The sequence below is a fragment of the Cetorhinus maximus genome, chromosome 31 (assembly GCF_964194155.1).
Source record: "Cetorhinus maximus chromosome 31, sCetMax3.hap1.1, whole genome shotgun sequence".
Taxonomy (NCBI): domain Eukaryota; kingdom Metazoa; phylum Chordata; class Chondrichthyes; order Lamniformes; family Cetorhinidae; genus Cetorhinus; species Cetorhinus maximus.
In genome coordinates, this window is record NC_135909.1 from 12,680,205 (window position 1) to 12,699,235 (window position 19,031).

Sequence of the window (19,031 nt, forward strand, 5' to 3'; positions counted from 1 at the left end):
TGGAGGAGGGCAACTCTCCCCTACCCTCAGAAGTGCGACTGAGTCTCCACAAAAATTACTCGCAACATCAACTAGTGAACAGCACATGCAGACACGGGAGATGACCAAGGGAGCGGACTTGCCGAAACCGAGGACTGAACCAGGGACCTTTAGACCTTCAGTCTAACGTTCCCCCAACTGAGCTATTTCGGCTGACAGAAGCGCTTTCTTCGAGCCAGAATTGAACCAGAGACCTAAGGGTGTTAGTTTTACAGGCACCTACATTCCTCCGCTTATATTAGAGAACATGATCGCATAATGACAAAGGACAGCCATCACCTCGTTTCAGTTTCCTCCAGGTTTCCAGTTTTTCTTGATAAAGAGGGGGCGCAAAGCCCAACGAAGCATCGGTTCATTGCCATAATCTCTTGGCCAATCGCTACACAAGGATTGTCCTACAAACAGCTTTCTTCATCCTTTGAGTGAATTGCTCCCTGAGGTCACTATTTAATGGCTTCACTCTAAGTTTAAGGTAATATCTATTTATTCTGCACTCCCCCACCAGAGGAAATCGTTTCTCTGCATTAAAACCTATTAATCATCTCAATTACCTCAACCAGATATTGCCTACAGCTTCTCAACTCAGGACTATGTATGCGTCACAGCGGGAGTACATCTAACAGCAGATCAGAAAACTGAGTGTGTATCGCACATGGTCATGGCTACTTTTGCACCAAATCTGTATCTGAATTATTGGAACCCTATTGGAACACTGTCACCTTTCACTGTTTAGCAGATGAGTTTCATCGAGCCACGTATGTGATTCCCTCAGTTCCGCTTTTGCACAAAGTTGGGGAAATGCATCACAGATGTCAGTCTTCAGCCAGCTCCATTCGCTCTAAGTGAAATCAAGAAATGGCTGAAGGCACGGGTAACTGCAAAGGCTTTGGGCCCCTACACCATTCCTGCAACAGTACTGAAAACCTGTGCTCCAGAAATAGTCTCGCTCCTCGCCAAGCTGTTCCAGTGCAGCTACAGTTTTATAAAATAATGGTTGGGCCATGAGCAGAACATTGTGTCGAACAATGATCAGCACACTTTAGAAAGATGTGGCGACATTAGGGAATGCACAGGAAACATTGGTGGGAAAATGATTTCACTGAGAAACCTCAGTTTGATGGGTACATTGGAGAAGCTGGGGCTGTTCCCCTTAAGAAGGGGATGCTGAGACGAATGTACAAAGTAGTGGTCATCTGAAAGCCTGTTTGCTGCAGGATGAGGAGTTTGGGAAAATAGGAATATAAGGAGACAGTTCAACATCAATCGTGTTCAACTCATGACTGGTCCCTCTTTTCACTTCATCTATCCACTGTGGTTTCATAATCCTTAAATATCCTACATCTTAATAACAATAAAAACTTGTACCCAGTTTCAGTATCGAAAACTTTCAGCTAATCCTAAGCTTCAGTAGCAATTTTCAGAAGGTTCCACATTTTTACGAACTTTTGTGTGAAGAAGTGTTTCCTGACGTCACCCTAAACGGCTTAGCTGAAATTGAATGTTATGTCCTCTTGTTTTGAATTCCCCAAAACAGGGAAAATTGTTTCTCTCTATCTAAACTATCAAGTCCCTTAATCACCTCATAAGCCTCAATTCAACAACCTGAACAAAACACATGCGGGAACCTGGGTTTTATAAATAGAAGAATCGAGTACAAAAGCAAGGCAGCTATGGAGAATTTTTATAAACACTGAAATAGAAAGAAACTGGAGGCGACAGACATGGACAATGTTGGATGAATGGCCTCATCCTGTGCTATAACCATTCTATGATGCTCTGATTCCAACCTACCCACATTCTTTAATCCTTTTAGAAACATCGAAGAAGGAGTAGGCTATTCAACCCTTCGAACCAGCTCCGCCATTCAATATCGTCATGGCTGATTCTCTATCTCAACGCCACACTCTCGCTCTTTCCCCATGCCCCTTGATGCCTTTCGAGTTCAGAAATCCATTTCTTTCTTGAATATATTCAGTGACGTGGCCTCTGTGGTAGAGAATTCCACAACTTTATCACCGTCTGAGTGAAGACGTTTCTCCTCATCTCAGTCCTAAATGGCCAACCCCGAATCATGAGATTCTTACCCCTTATTCTGGACCTCCCAGCAAGGAGAAATATCCACTATACATCCAGTCTGTCCAGCCCTGCCGGAATTGTATAGGTTTCAATGAGAACCTCTCTTATTCTTCGAAACTCCAGTGAATACAGGCCTAGTCGGCCCAATCTTTCCTCAAACGACAATCCTGCCATCCCTGGAATCATTCTGGTGAACTTTCGATGCACTTCCACTTTGACAAGTATATCCTTTCCTCGGGAAGGAGACCAAAACTGCACACAACACTCCAGGAGTGGCCGCACCAAGGCCCTGCACTGCTGCAGCAAGACATCCTTTCTGCTGTGCTCAAGAGGCCTTGCAATGAAGGCCAATATACCATTTGCCTTCTTAACTGCTTGCTGCATCTGCGTGCTTGTTTTCAGTGTTTGGTGTACAAGGACACCCAGGTCCATTTGAACATCAACATTTCCCAATGTATCAACATTGAAATAATATTCTGCCATTGTGTTTATCCTACAAAAGTGGATAAATTCAACATTTATCCACCTAAAACTGCATCTACCATATATTTTGTCACTCACTCAACTTCCCTTAATCGCCTTGAAGCCTCTTTACATTGTCCTCACCATTCACACTTCGATGAAGTTCCTTGTCGTCTGATAACATGGAAATATTACATTTGATTCCCTCATCCAAGTCAATGATATGTATTGTGAAAAACTGGGGCCCAAGCACTGATCCCTGTGGTACCCTACTGGTCACCGTCTGCCATTCCGAAAAATACCCATTTGTTCCTACTCTCTGTTTCCTGTCTGCCAACCAATTCTCAATCCACACCAAAATATCACCCCCAATCCCATGTGCTTAAATTTTGCACACAGACCTCTTACATGGGGCTTTATCAACAGCTTCCTGAAATTAAAAAGTACACCACATCCACTGGTTCTCCCGTATTTATTCTGTTAGTTACGTCCTCAAATAAACTCCAGCAGCATTGTCAAACATGATTTCCCTTTCATAAATGCCTGTTCATTTTGTCTAATCCCGTTGATGTTTTCTAAGTTTCTTGTTATCACATCCTTTATGATAGACTCTAGCATTTTCCCTCATGTCAGGCTAACCGAACTGTAATACCCTGTTTTTTCCCCTCCCCCTTTTTTAAGTTGTGGGGTTACATTTGACACCCTACAGTCTGCTGGGACTATTCCAGAATCTACAGAAATTTGGAAGATGGTAACCAACGCATCCATTATTTCCATGGCCACGTTCTTTAGTACCGTGGAATGTAGATTTTCAGGCCCTGGGGTTTTATTGGCTTTCAGTGCCATTAATTTCTTCAGCGCTGCTTTTTTAGGAATACTAATTCTCTTCAATTCCTCCTCCTCACTTGACCTTTGGTTCGCTGGAATTTATGGGAATCTACTTGTGTCTTCCTCTGTGAGGATAGAACTAAAGTAGTTGTTGAATTGCCCTGCTACATCCTTGTTCTCTATTGTAAATTTTGTTGTTTCGAAATGTAAGGGCCCTACATTTGTCTTCATTAATCTTTTTCTTCTGCGTACTTATATAAGCTTTTACAATACTCTTTATGTATCTTTCAAGTTTACTCTCATTCTCTATTTTTCCTCTTTTAATTAACCTCTTGGTTCTCCTTTATTGAATTCTAAACTGCTTCCAATCCACAGGCTTGCTACTTTTTCCAGCAAATTTATATGACTGCTCTTTGGAACTAATACTATCCTTAATTTATTTTGTACACCATGGCTGGACCACTTTTCCTGTTGTCTTTTTGCGCCAAAAAGGAATATACACATGTAGCAATGCATGAATTCATTCCTTAAGTAGTAATCATTGCCTACCCACCGTCATGCCTTTTAATGAAGTTCCCCAATCGATTTTAGCCAAATCACTCCTCATGCCTCCGCAGTTTCCTTTGTTTTGATTTTGGACCATAGTTTTGGATTGGATTACTTCATTTTATAACCTAAGAAAGAGTTCTTTCATATTATGGTCACTGTTCCCTCACGGACTTCGCACAACAAGATTATTCATTAACCCCGTCTCATTGAAAAAAATAAACAAATCTATTATAGCCTGTTCCCTAGTTAGTTCTTCGATGTACTTGTCAAAAAAGCTATTTCAAGCACAATCCATCATTTACCACAGTATTATTGATAATTTGATTTGTCCACTCTATATGTAAATTAAAGTCACCCATGACAACTGTAGCACACTTGTTACATGCATTTCTAATTCCGTGTCTAATGCCGCCCCCTACCTTACCACTTCTGTTTGGAAGCCTGTATACCCCTGCCGCGAATGTTTCCCGCACCTGATTGCGTCACAGCTCCACCTAGATTGATTCTGCATCTAGATTTTCTCTCAATATTGTATTGATGTCATCGTTAACTAAAAATGCCACGCCCCCTACTTTTCCTTTTTGCCTGTTCTTCCTAAATATCGAACACCATTGGATATTCAGCTCCCAGCATTGGTCACCCTGCAGCCATGTCTGTGTAATCACAATCATATCCTATGCGTTGACATCTATTTGCATTGTTAATTCACCCACCTTATTGCAAATGCTCTATTCATTCAGCTACAGTGTCTTTAGGCTTTTCTTTTTACACATCTTTCTTTGTACTCTGGCCCTATTTGCTGCAGCCTCCGTTTCCTCTGCCTTCTACTTCTGATGTTTTTGCTTTTCTGTCTTTCATTTCTATCTTTGTTTCCCTGTCTCGTGTCTCCCCTCTCAGGTCCCCATCCCCCTGCCAGTCTAGTTCATCCGACTATCATTCTGGCGAAGCTGCACTGCAGCCTCTACGTTACAGATGTATGTCCATGCAACTTCAGCTGCTTCATCAATGACCTTCCCGGCAAAGTAGATTCAGAATTCGAGATGTTCGCAGATGATTTACGCAATGTTTAGTACCATTTGCGAGTCATGAGGTTCTGAAGTTGTCCGTTGCATGAACAGTGAGGCCTGAACAATATTCAGACATGGGCTGATAGGTGGCAAGTAAGAATTGCGCCTCATCAGTGGCCAGGCAGTGACCATCTCCAGCCAGAGAGAATCCAATTATCTCCCCTGAAGCTCAATGGAATTAACATCGCTGAATAAAGCACCATTCACATCCTGGGTGTTATGATTGAGCAGACACTATATTGGACTAGACATACAAATACTGTGCTTACAAAAGCAGTTCAGGTGTTGGGAATTCTGCAGAGAGGGACTCCGCTCCCCCAGCCCAAAACCTTTCCCACATCCACAAGGCACAGGTCAGACGCCTTCTGAATACTTTCCATTTGCTTGAATGCTTGAAACTCCAAGAGCACTCAAGAAGCACGACAACATACGGGACAAAGCAGCCCGCTTGCTTGGCACCTAATACACCACCTTTTACACCCAATCCCTCCAACAGCGACGCACAGTGGCGGCCGTGTATACCGTCTACAAGATGCACTGCTGTAACTCACCAAGTCTCCGTCCACAACAACTTACAAACCCGTGAAATCTACCGCCTAGGAGGCCAATGGCAGCAGATGCGTGGGAACACAACCACCTGCAAGTTCTTCTTCAAGCCACACACCATCCTGACTTGGAGCTGTATCGCCGTTCCTTCACCGTCACTGGCACAACATTGTGGAACTCGGTTCCTAACATCATTGTGAGTATACCTACACCACATGGACTGCAGCGGTTTCAAGTTCTCGATGATAGTCAGGGATGGGCAATAACTGATGACTTAGTCAGCGAGAGCCAATTCCGGTGAAGGAATAAATAATAATAAACAATATGAATAATCTTTTTGTAATGTTTCCATTGTCTCTCAGCCGCAGTAGCTTCTGTGGGGGAGACTTCTTGATTTCCAATACTCTTCGCGTGAAGACGTTCTTCTTGTCAACGCCCCTGAACAAGGTAAATTCCCGCTTGGTTTGCAGACTGTCCACCAGGTTAAATAACGAAGCTAGCGAGTCATTTAATCATCATGCGCATGAGATCAAACCTTCAATATAGTTATTCAAGGAATTACAAGAAATGTCGAGACAATCCGTCTGCCCTCATAACTTGGGTTTGATATCACAATGATAATTTCAGATTTCCATTCTGCATTACGCTGTCCCATACAAAAACTGGATTCAAACTCACGCGTGGGAAACATAATGGATTCACAGCTTTAAACTCTGGACTACCTCGCCACATGCATGACACTTATCTAACGACGTCATGGAGCGTTGGCATCCATGGACTGTTGAACTAAATGATCCTCTTTGGCACAGGTCCTGAATATTCAGCCAGATGATCAAAATGGAAATGGAGTTTCTGTTAGCCGACGAAATTTCCATCGCATCAGTTCAGGGACTGGTGTGAATGGACTGATGCGAAACATTTCAACACCATGTCCAGCATGTATCTCCACAGTGTGAAAACCTACTGCGGAAAAACTGAAATAGACAAACATTCCGCAGCAAAAACAAACCCCTCCCAGAGATTCCTCACAGAGGAATCCATAGACCATCGAAACACACGCTTCCTGACCTACATTGTCTGATCATTGAGACACATGTATCTGCTCCTGCCTGGCTTCATTCCGTGAAGGCAGAGAATTTATATTGTTCCACTGAGCCGTGAAAGTGTCTCTAGAGCAGCTTAAAGAGAATTCCTTCTGTTTCACTGAGATGTTCTGAATTGATCTTTTTCTTTAAGTCGCAAAATGCTTTATTATTCAACACGTCTGTCCATTACAGGGCCGATGAAAGATCCAATCAGTGAGGTGCGCATTCACCGTTGTAAAAAATTATTTCAGGGGGTGTGAGAGTCGCTCGCGAGGCCAGTCTTTGTTACACATCCCAAACTGTCCTTGAACTCAGTGGCTTTCTCAGCGGGCAGTTAGGAATCAAACTCATATGTAGGCCAGACCAGGGAAGACACCAGTGAACCAGCACTGAGATTAGCGTTTAATTGCAGGTTTTAATTATTGAGTTTAATTTCCATCAGCAACTCTGGTGGGAAATGAACCCAAGTCCCCGGAATATTTCCACTGCTCCAATGTTTCGCCTTAGAGAGAGATGGAAATATCATGTCGAATGGACTCTAAGTGGGATGCCCATGTTATTGTGAACTAAAGTATTGAATCCAAGATCTTACAAGAAAAGTCGAAGCAAAATGACCTCATAACTTGGGCTGGAGAATCACATCAGTGATTCCAGGCAGAGCTTCTGCAAAATCACCGCAATAAGGCGGAAAAAAGTTGATAAAGTAACAACGAAGATGGGACTCGAATCCACACGTGTAAAGCACAAAGAATTAGCAGTCCATCGCCTTAACCTCTCGGTTATACTTTTCGCATGAACAACCCTTTGAAATAAATGATCCTCTTTGGTACAGGCCCTAAATATTCGGCCAGATGTGTAAAGATGGAAATGTAGTTTATGTCATTAAAATATATGTGCCTCACGTCAGATCAGGGACTGTTGTAAACCGACTGATGTGAATCACATCAACACTTCAACCTAATATCCAACATCTAACGGCAGATCAGAAAAATGTGTGTGTGTCGCACATGGTCATGGCTACTTTTGCACCAAATCTGTGTCTGAATGAATGGAACCCGTTTGGGATAAACACTGTCGCCTTTCACCACTTAGCTGATGAGTTTCCGAGGGCCACGTGTGTGATTCCCTCAGTTCTGCTTTTGCACAAAGCAGGGGAAATGCATCACAAATGTCAGTCTTCAGCCAGCTCCATTCACTCCAAGTGAAATCAAGAAATGGCTGAAGGCACAGGTAACTGCAAAGGCTTTGGGCCCTGACAACATTCCTGCAGCAGTACTGACAACCTGTGCTCCAGAAATAGCCTCGCCCCTCGCCAAGTTGTTCCAGTGAAGCCACAAGACTGGCATCTACCCGGCAATGTGGGAAATTGCTCAGGTCTGTCTTGTCCACAAAAATAGCAGGAAAATCCAACCGGCAAAAACCGCCCCATCAGTCTTCTCTAGTTTATCAAGAAGGTGAGGGAAAATGTCTTCGACAGTGCGATGAAGTGGCACTTACTCAGCAATAACCCGCTCACTGAAGCTCACTTTGTTTCCTGCCAGGGTCACTCAGCTCCTGACCTCATTGCAGCCTTGGTCCAAACCTGAAGAAAACAGCCGAACTCAAGACGTGAGGTGCAAGTGACTGCACTTGAGTTCAAAGAAGCTTTTGACCTAATGCGGCATCAAGGAACTCCAGCAAAACTGAAGTGAAAGGAAATAAGGCGGGAAACTCTCCACTGGTTGGAGTCGTCCCCGGGGTTACTAAAACATTGGAAAATATTTCTAGCATGAACTGTAATGCGCTTATGATTGATGCACTTTGTGTGACAATGAAAGGATTCCTTGTTTGCGTTCTCTTCTGCAGGTGGCTCGTTGGTCTAGGGGCATGATTCTCGCTTTGGAATTTTTGTTGAGTTGATATGCGAGAGGTCCCGGGTTAAAATCCCGGACGAGCCCATCTTAATGCAGCTTTTTTATTTCGCGCTCGAGGTGGTGGCAGTTCCGGAAATCAGGACCAGGTTTGATCACCCGGGGAGTCATTGCAGGGAATGCATCACCTCAACACACCTGATATAAATGAATGCCAAGTTTAAAGAGCGTTTCTCCGTGCCATGAGACTTTGAATTTATTCTAATGCATCAAATGAGTGAACTGTCTACTTGTGGATTCACGTGGGAGGCTGATTGCACTCAGTTTCAATCTTGACTGAAAGGACAAGCAGAACTGGGAACCCCAGTGTTTCATTTTAATTTACCACATTTTAGCTGTGTTCCGGTGCTTGCAGTGAGCTGGGAGGGGTTTCTTTTTGCGACCAAATGCTTGTAAGTTCCGGTCTTTCAGCGCTGGATTTTCACACTGTGTAGAAACATGTTGGATATTAGGTTGAAGTGTTGAAGCGTTTCACATCAGTCGGTTTACAACAGTCCCTGATCTGATGTGATGCACATTTATTTTAATGACGTAAACTACGTTACCATCTTTACACATCTGGCCGAATATTCAGGGGCTGTACCAAAGGGGTTCGTTTATTTCAACGGTTCATGGATGCAAAAAGTATAGAAGGGGGTTTAATAGGCCGCATTTTGCGATGAGCTGGTCGAGAGGATAAGGCGATGGACTGCTAATCCATTGTGCTTTGCACGCGTGGGTTCGAATCCCACTTCCGTCGTTACTTTATCAACTGTTTCCGCCTTATTCCGGTGATTTTGCAGAAGCTCTGCCTGGAATCACTGATGTGATTCTCCAACCCAAGTTATGAGGCCAGCTTGCTTCGACTTTTCTTGTAAGATCTTGGATTCGATACTTTTGTTCACAGTAACATGGGAATCCGACTTAGAGTCCTTTCGACATGATATTTCCATCTCTCTCTAAGGGGAAACATTGGAGCAGTGGAAATATTCCGGGGACTTGGGTTCATTTCTCACCATAGTTGCTGATGGAAATTAAACTCAATAATTAAAACCTGCAATTTAGCACTAATCTCAGTGGTGGTTCTCGGATGTCTTCCCTGGTCTGGCCTACATATGAGTTTGATTCCTAACTGCTCGCTGAGAAAGCCACTGAGTTCAAGGACAGTTTGGGATGTGTAACAAAGACTGGCCTTGCGAGCGACGCTCACATCCCCTGAAATAATGTTTTAAAAGGGTGAATGCGCACCTCACTGATTGGATCTTCCATCAGCCCCTGTAATGGACAGACGTGTTGAATAATAAAGCGCTTTGTGACGTCAAGAAAAAGATCAATTCAGAACATCTCAGTGAAACCGAGGCTCAAACCCACATCTGCGAACAGAAGGGAATCAGAATGTTGTCAGTTTTTACAGAGCGATATTGTTGAGCTGAATGTTCACACTGGAAGGCTGTAAAGTTCCTCATTGAAGGATGAGCCACTGTTCCTCGAGCGAACCTTGAGCTTCATCGGAACATTGCAGGAGTCCGAGAACCGAGTGATCAGGGTGAGAGCCAGGTCGCCAGTCATTTCGTTTCACCAGCTTGACTGTGTGGATGAGTTGGTTGGACTTTCTGTTAATTTGCCGCACATTCTTGGCTATCAGTTTTGTCGCAGGAAAATGCCACTTCAACACTTTCTGCCAAAAGTAACCCCATCCCAACTCTTAATGCCCTGAGAAACTGCCACTTAGACATGTGATGACCAGCAATTGAAGTGAGCGCTGCCTAACTTCCCTGACCGTTAATTCCCCCTGAGCTTCTTTGCTAAGTCGAATTAAAGCTGAATTTCCGCAACTCCAATAACACAGCTAAAATATGGTCAAGTAATATGAAGCTGTAACCCTCCCGCCCCACCCACCAACATCTACCCCCACAACACGCCCCTCCCCTCACTGCATACTCCCAACTGCCACCACACTCACCCCCCGGACGCACCACCCCACCCACCACCCCCCCCGCCACCCCCAGCTCTGCCAGTCTGGATGTTCTTTCAGACAAGCCTACAACTCCATGTTGAAATCAGGCTGTGAACATTTTGACCCGATAGGGCTGTGTAGAAATAGGGTCACATGGATTTCATGGTTCTGAAAGAAAACATACCTGGGAGACTGTGTTTTAAAAAGTGGCCTTTTTTTTCCTTTGAGAAGATTAGCACCAACTCCTTGATGTTGTCACGGATCAGTGCTGGGGGAGCGACTGTGGAACACTGACCCCATATCAAGGACTGCACACCCTGACCTTTGCCTTGATCCATTGACGTTTAATGTTTTTCAAAATTGTCCCCTTTCTAAAGAAGGGTCATAAGGACTCGAAACGTTGACTCTGTATTTATTTCTCCGCACAGATGCTGTTAGACCAGCTGATTTTCTCCAGCATTTTCTGTTTTTGTTTCTGATTTTCAACATCCCCATCATTTTGCTTTAATTTCCCCTATTTCTCTTTTTAATATCATGGTGTTCTATTATGAGTGTGTGTGTGTGTGTTTGTGAGAGAGGGAGAACGTGTGTGTGTGTGTTTGTGAGAGAGGGAGAGTGTGTGTGTGTGTATGTATGTGTGTGTGTGTGTGTTTGTGAGAGAGGGAGAGCGTGTGTGTGTGTGTGTGTGTGACTTATGGTATCTCGAAAGATTAATTCGCATAATTTCAGATCCATACTGAATGTTCATAAGCTTTATTTTTCTATTCGAAAATACCTTTTTTATAATAAACAAACAAATTTATGGTTTATTGAAATAATCCACTTTTAAACCTCTTTTATTCTCGGGAACACTGGTGAAGGTAAATAATTGGCCATTTTGGTGAGCGAAATGAACATTTGAGCTAATGTTGTGACCTGTGGAGCAGTGGGACTAGACCAAGGGCGCACTCCTCCCATCCCGCTCGTAACAGGGCGCTCACTCAGAAACTTAGCTCCAAGTCACTGTCGACTCCTTCTGTAAAGCAGATGACATATTGGGCTTCCCACTAAACATGCAGAAAACTAAGATCCAATTCCAATATTCGTGACTGAGGAAGAACCCCAGAAACGGCTGCACACAAAGGGCTTACTGAAAGGTCAAATTATGTTGTTTCAGTCAGTCATAGAAGTGACCTTGGAGCAGGTTAAGCAGCATTTCCTGTGTTTCAATGATAAATTCTGATCTGAATTTAAAAGGAAAGGGTAAATATTTGTAATACTCATGAGATCCGTCCGCCGCATGACTGAGGCGAGCTCATTTCTTGACCTAATCACTGAGAGACACATACACAAAGAAATAATAATAAATGAGAGGGAAACAATGGATTAATTGGATTCCAATTACGGTCCCCTGGTTAATGTTAAAAGAAGCACCATTGCAATGGATCAACAGACGGATTTTCAGGAATTTAAATTCCCAATGACCGATCGATGGACCAGAAGCTGGGAACACATGAGAGTTGCACGGTTGTTAGCATAGTTTAATGGGAGCTGAGTTGACCAGCGGTTTTTCATATGTTTTTATCAAGAAAGGTGAAACCGACCTTTATTCCAGTAACGTGGACCAGCGGGCACAGAGCTGCCCGTGTGCTTTGGAGGAGGGTAAGTCTCCCCTCCCCTCAGAAGCTGAACTGGGTATCCCCAAAAACTGATGGCATTACCAGCTGGCAAATAACACGAGCAGCAGCTGCCCAGGTTAAAGGATTTGCAACGTGTTGCTGAAACCCGGGATTGAACCAGGGACCTTTAGATCTTCAGTCTAACGCTCTCCCAACTGAGCTATTTCGGCTGACAGAAACACTTTCTTCGAGCCAGAATTGGCCCAGATACCTAAGGATGTTAGTTTTACAGGAAGCTACAGTCCTCCGTTAATATTAGAGAACATGATCGCATAATGACAAAGGACAGCCAACACCTCGTTTCAGTTCCCTCCAGTTTTCCAGTTTTTCTTGATAAAGAGGGGTTGCAAAGCCAAACAAAGCATCAGTTCATTGCCATAAGCTCTCGGCCAATCGCTACACAGGGATTGTCCAACAAACAGCTTTCTTCCTCCTTTGAGTGAATTGCTCCCTGACGTCACTATATGATGGCTTCACTCTCAGTTTTAGGTAATATCCATTTGTTCGGTATTCCCCGACAAGAGGAAATAATTTCTCCGCATTAAAACCTATTAATCATTTCAATTACCTCAACCAGATAGCGCCTAAACCTTCTCAACTCACGATTATTTAAACGTCACAGCGGGAGCACATCTAACTGCAGATCAGAAAAATGTGTGTGTATCACACTTCGTCATGGCTAATTTTGCACCAAATCTGTATCTGAATTAATGGAACCCATTTGTGATAAACACTGTCGCCTTTCACCGTTTAGCAGATGATCTTCATAGAGTCACGTATGTGATTCCCTCAGTTTTGCTTTTGCACAAAGCTGGGGAAATGCATCACAGATGTCAGTCTTCAGCCAGCTCTATTCACTCCAAGTAAAATCAAGAAATGGCTGAAGGCACGGGTAACTGCAAAGGCTTTGGGCCCTGACACCATTCCTGCAGCAGTACTGACAACCTGTGCTCCAGAAATAGTCTCGCTCCTCGCCAAGTTGTTCCATTACAGCTACCAGACTAGCATCTACCCAGCAATGTGGGAAATTGCTCAGGTCTGTCTTGTCCACAAAAAAAACAGGAAAATCCAACCGGCAAAAACCACCCCATCCGTCTTATCTTGTTTATCAAGAAGATGAGGGAAAATGTCTTCGACAGTGCGATCAAGTGACCCTTACTCAGCAATAACCCGCTCAGTGAAGCTCAGTTTGTTTCCTGCCAGGGTCACTCTCTTCCTGACCTCATTGCAGCCTTGGTCCAAACCTGAAGAAAACAGCCGAACTCAAGACGTGAGGTGCAAGTGACTGCACTTGAGTTCAAAGAAGCATTTGACCTAATGTGGCATCAAGGAACCCCAGCAAAACTGAAGTGAAAGGAAATAAGGCGGGAAATTCTCCACTGGTTGGAGTCGTCCCCGGGGTTTGTAAAACATTGGAAAAGATTTCCAGCATGAACAGTAATTCGCTTATGATTGATGCACTTTGTGTGACAATGAAAGGATTCCTTGATGGGGTTTTTGCTATGCCACCTGCTCGTTGGTCTAAGGGCATGATTCTCGCTTTGGGATTTCCTTTGAATTAATATGCGAGAGGTCCCGGGTTCAATTCCCGGACGAGCCCATCTTAATGCAGCATTTTCTATCGCGCTCGAGGTGGTGGCAGTTCCGGAAATCAGGACCAGGTTTGAACACCCGGGAAGTCATTGCAGGGAATGCATCACCTCAACACACGTGACATAAATGAATGCCAAGTTTAAAGAACGTCTCTCCGTGCCATGAGACTCTGAATTCATTCTAATGCATCAAATGAGGGAACTGTCTATTTGTGGATTCACGTGGGAGGCTGATTGCACTCAGTTTCAATCTTGACTGAAAGGACAAGCAGAACTGGGAACCCCAGTGTTTCATTTTAATTTACCATATTTTAGCTGTGTTCCGGTGCTTGCAGTGAGCTGGGAGGGGTTTCCTTTTGCGACCAAATGCTTGTATGTTCCGGTCTTTCCGCGGTGGGTTTTCACACTGTGTAGAAACATGTTGGATATTAGGGTGAAGTGTTGAAGTGTTTCACATCAGTCGGTTTGCAACAGTCACTGATCTGTTGTGGTGCACATTTATTTTAATGACATAAACTACGTTTCCATCTTTACACATCTGGCCGAATATTTAGGGGCTGTACCAAAGAGGATCATTTATTTCAACGGTTCATGGATGCAAAAAGTATAGAAGGGGGTTTAATAACCCGTCTTTTGTGACGAGGTGGCCGAGAGGTTAAGGCGATGGACTGCTAATCCATTGTGCTTTGCACACGTGGGTTCGAATCCCACCTTCGTCGTTACTTTATCAACTGTTTCCGCCTAATTGCGGTGATTTTGCAGAAGCTCTGCCTGGAATCACTGATGTGATTCTCCAACCCAAGTTATGAGGCCAACTTGCTTCGACTTTTCTTGTAAGATCTTGGATTCGGTACTTTTGTTCACAATAACATGCGGGTCAAACTTAGTGTCCTTTCGACATTATATTTCCATCTCTCTCTCAGGGGAAACATTAGAGCAGTGGAAATATTCCGGGGACTTGGGTTCATTTCCCACCATAGTTGCCGATGGAAATTAAACTCAATAATTAAAACCTGCAAATAAACGCTAATCTCAGTGTTGGTTCACTGATGTCTTCCATGGACTGGGCTACGTATGAGTTTGATTCCTAACTGCCCGCTGAGAAAGCCACTGAGTTCAAGGGCAGTTTGGGATGTGTAACAAAGACTGGCCTTGCGAGCGACGCTCACATCCCCTGAAATAATGTTTTAAAAGGGTGAATGCGCACCTCACTGATTGGATCTTCCATCAGCCCCTGTAATGTACAGACGTGTTGAATAATAAAGTGCTTTGTGACGTCATGAAAAAGATCAATTCAGAACATCTCAGTGAAACCGAGGCTCAAACCCACATCTGCGAACAGAAGGAAACCAGAATGTTGGCAATTTTTACAGAGCGATATTGTTGAGCTGAATGTTCACACTGGAAGGCTGTAAAGTTCCTCATTGAAGGATGAGCCACTGTTCCTCGAGCGAACCTTGAGCTTCATTGGAACATTTTGTGACTGGATTCAAACTCAAAATCCTGTCTCAATGACATCTCAAATAAAGCTGTCGGCTGCTTGAAAACGCAGCAGTTAAACTTTCTGCCTGATCATGAGAGCGACTGTGACGTTTACAAAACAAAATCATTTGATAAAATAGTTCAAAAACCATCAAGTTTGAAATCCTATGAGGAAAAGTCAAGCTATTATTGTGAACTCTGCTGAGAAAGCTTCAATGGACAGCACAGAAATCAGGTGAAGAGTCTGAGTAAATCGACACCAGCGAACAAGTCAACATCAAAACTGAAGCAACTCTTGTGAAGATCAGTGAGTAAAAGCTGAGTGCTCCGTGCACCATCAGCTCATCAAGTCGATGTATTGTCTGTATAAAGCGTTCTGTTTAGAACAGGATTTATTGACCTGAGTTGAGCAGGCACGTTATTGCAGAACAAATAAGTCACCTCTAGATTTTCCCTGGAAAACATAGAAACTAGGAGCAAACTTCTAGTTTGTTGATATATTGTATTGAAATAAACTGGAATTACAGTGCAAATGAATTGATATTCAAAATCAAATCTTATTTTCAGGTTAATTACGTGGAGCAATTAAATTACAAACAGGAACACAAGTGACCTGTGAGCTCAAACACAGAGAGAGTAAATTTCAGAGTGAAGACTTAAAAATTTCAATTTTTTGCAAGTGAGGGTTAAGTGCAGAGGGGGAAGGAGCTGCTGTGTAATTTTAACCCAGATACTGCAGCAAAAGTACAAGAGGGAAGGAGTGGAACTCTCTAAATAGCGAAAACTTTACTTAACTAGACAATTCATTTCAGTGAAATGTTGGGACAGCTGAGAGCTGTTGCCTACACATCCTGTGCTCTGTGGGAACTCCAAATAAGACTGATGATAATAGTCAGATTCATAATACATTACAGAACCAAGCAGAATACAGAAAGTGCAGAGGAGAAATGGAAAAGGAAATTAGATCAGAAGGGAGAGCGTATGAGAAAAGATTTGCAGGTAACAACTGAAAACACTGAAGATTTTTTACCAGCATAAGGGCAGTCACTTTAAGTGGGGCTGATTTGGAGATCCTGTGTAGGGAGAGGGCATGGCTGATGTACTAAATGAGAACATACAAACAAACTAATTAGCAGCAGGAGTAGGCCACTCAGCCCCTCGAGCCTGCTCCGCCATTCAGTAAGACCCTGCCTGATCTGATTGTAACCTCAACCTCACATTCCTTCCTACCCCCAATAACCATTCACTTCCCCCCCTTGTTAATCAAGAATCTATCTAACTCTGCGTTTAAAATATTCAAAGACTCTGCTTCCACCAGCTTTTGAGGAAGAGAGCTCCAAAGACGCTCGACCCTCAGATAGAAAAGAAATCCTTAACTCTGTCTGAAATGATCGACCCCTTATTTATAAACAGTGACCCCTAGTTCCAGATTCTGCTACAAGAGGAAACGTGCTCTCCACCTCCACCCTGTCAAGACCCTCAGGATCTTAAAGGTTTGAATCTAGTTGCCTCTTACTCTCCTGAACTCCATGTGATACAAGCCTAACCTGTTCAACCTCACCTCATAAGACAACCGGCCCATCCCTGGTATTTGCCTCGTAAACTTTGCACTAAACCTGTCATCACAAAACAAGCGGATGCTGCTAATGTCATTGGTGGGGAAATTGGATAGGATGAAAATAGATGAAGTGGAAGCTATCACAAGGCTGGCACCGCTCACAGTAGAAAAGCTGCTCGATCCGCATCGGATACACCTTGGATTACTGAGGGAATGAAGGGTGGAAATAGCAGAGACTCGAGCCACAATCTTTCAATCCTCCTTGGATATGGGAGTGAAGCCAAACAACTGCAGGTTGTTGATGTTACATCCGTGTTTAAAATGGAGAGGGATAAACCCAGTAACTACAGAGCAGTTAGTCTCATGCTGGAGGTGGGGAAACGTTTAAAGACAATAATCCAGAACAAAATTCATTGTCGCTCGGTAGAACATGAGTTGATAAATGATAACCAGCACAGATTGGTTAACAGAAAATCAGCACTGAAACACTTAATAAAGCTCTTTGATGACGTGTCAGAGAACATTGACCAGGGAAGTGAGCATGATGAAGTGTGTCTGGACTTCCAAAGGGATTTGAAAAAGTCCCACATAATGAACTTGGTAAAATTCCAGCAGCTGGGATTAAAGGGGCAGCGACAGCATGGATACAAAATTGAATAAGGGACAAAAAGGGTAAAGTTGTGGCGAGCTCTGAAGAAGAGCCATACGGACTCAAACGTTGACTCTGTTTCTCTCTGCACAGATGCTGCCAGGGCTGCTGAGTTTTTACAGCACTTTCTGTTTTATTGTAAATGTTAATAACTTCCAGCCTATATTCAAGTTTGCTGATAACACTAGGTTAGGTGACATGGTTAGTAGCGTATGTGGGAGCAGCAAGTTTCAAAGGGTCATTGACAGATTCAGTGAGTGAATAAAACTGTGGCCGGTGGTGGTCAACACTGGGAAGAGTGAGGTCATCCATCTTGAACTAAAAAAAGATCCGAGAATTTCCTAAACAGTCAGAATCTTGGGACTATGACAGAGGAGCCGAGAGTGAGAGCTGAGTGAGACCAGAGGGTGGAGAAAGAGCCTGCATAGATATGTAGATGTTCAAGTGAGTGGGGATAAAATGGAAGTACAATGTAGTAAAATGTCAGGTTGACCACTTCTGCAAGAAGCATAGGAGAGAGGAATATTACTGAGATGGAGAGAGACTGCAGAATCCTGTGGTACAGAGGGATCCTTGTACAAGAATTACAAAAAATGTTTAGATGACATTGCAGAATGCTGCAGTACAGATGGATATGGATGCCGCTGTATAATAATCATTGAAAAAAAGTTGTCATTTAGGTGCATCAAATACTTAGGAGGGCAGGTGGAATGTTGGTCTTAATTGCAAGGGGACTGGAATAGAAAAGCGGAGAAGCCTTGCTGCAACTGTTCAGGGCATTGGCGAGACCACACCTAGAATAATGGGTGCTGATTTGGTCTGATTACTGAAGGATGGACATACTTGCATTGGAGTCAGTTCCAGAGAAAGGTGACTGGGATATTTCCTCGACTGAGGAGGTTTTCGAATGAGGAAGGGTTGATCAGGTTGGATCTAGACTCACTGGAATTTAGAATAACTTAACAATGTGATAGTGAATGAGCATCTGGCAATGAGTGACAGCAATATGTTAGAGACAGACATTCAGTTCGAGCACAAAGGTCATATACATGCTGGTTATCACCTCAAGTAAGGCCAATAAGGACGGAATGAGTGATAAACTGAGCACGTTAAATTCCCATCGGCTATTAATAGGTAAAACAAGACAGGAAACAATCAGAGGCAGTCAAATAATAATTTAGTGCAATCTGTACCGAAGGAATGAAACTTTTATGATAATTATGGTTAAGTATTATTATGATTAATACTATTAATAATGGGGACGGAATTCCATAAATTAAACCAGTGATTAAGAAGGAATGACAATTTCTGTCCAGATAATGATGAACTGTGTATTTGGTGCGATGATGTCTCCGCTATGCTGATAGTTTTGTCCTTCTCGGTGGTTCATGTCACAGGGAGGACGCTGCTGTTCAAATAAAGATGACGAATTACTGCAGGGTGTCCTATAGATCGGAAAACCTGCGGCTAAGTTCCCCTCCGAGTCACTCATCATCCTGACTTGTAAACATATCGCCGTTCCTTCACTGTCGCTGGGTCAAAATCCTGGAACTTCCTTCCTAACAGCACTGTGGGTGTACCTACACCACACGGA

At 43.4% G+C, this 19,031-nt stretch overlaps 3 non-coding genes across 3 annotated transcripts; 2 read left to right on the forward strand and 1 right to left on the reverse strand.

The window, feature by feature from the left end:
* Positions 1 to 9,219: 9,219 nt before the first annotated feature.
* On the forward strand, positions 9,220 to 9,301 carry trnas-gcu (transfer RNA serine (anticodon GCU)). Its single transcript has one exon. It is a non-coding gene; the product is annotated as a tRNA-Ser (tRNA).
* Positions 9,302 to 12,253: 2,952 nt separating this feature from the next.
* trnaf-gaa (transfer RNA phenylalanine (anticodon GAA)) lies at positions 12,254 to 12,326 on the reverse strand. Its single transcript has one exon. It is a non-coding gene; the product is annotated as a tRNA-Phe (tRNA).
* A 2,059-nt stretch (positions 12,327 to 14,385) lies between these two features.
* trnas-gcu (transfer RNA serine (anticodon GCU)) lies at positions 14,386 to 14,467 on the forward strand. Its single transcript has one exon. It is a non-coding gene; the product is annotated as a tRNA-Ser (tRNA).
* Positions 14,468 to 19,031: the final 4,564 nt, after the last annotated feature.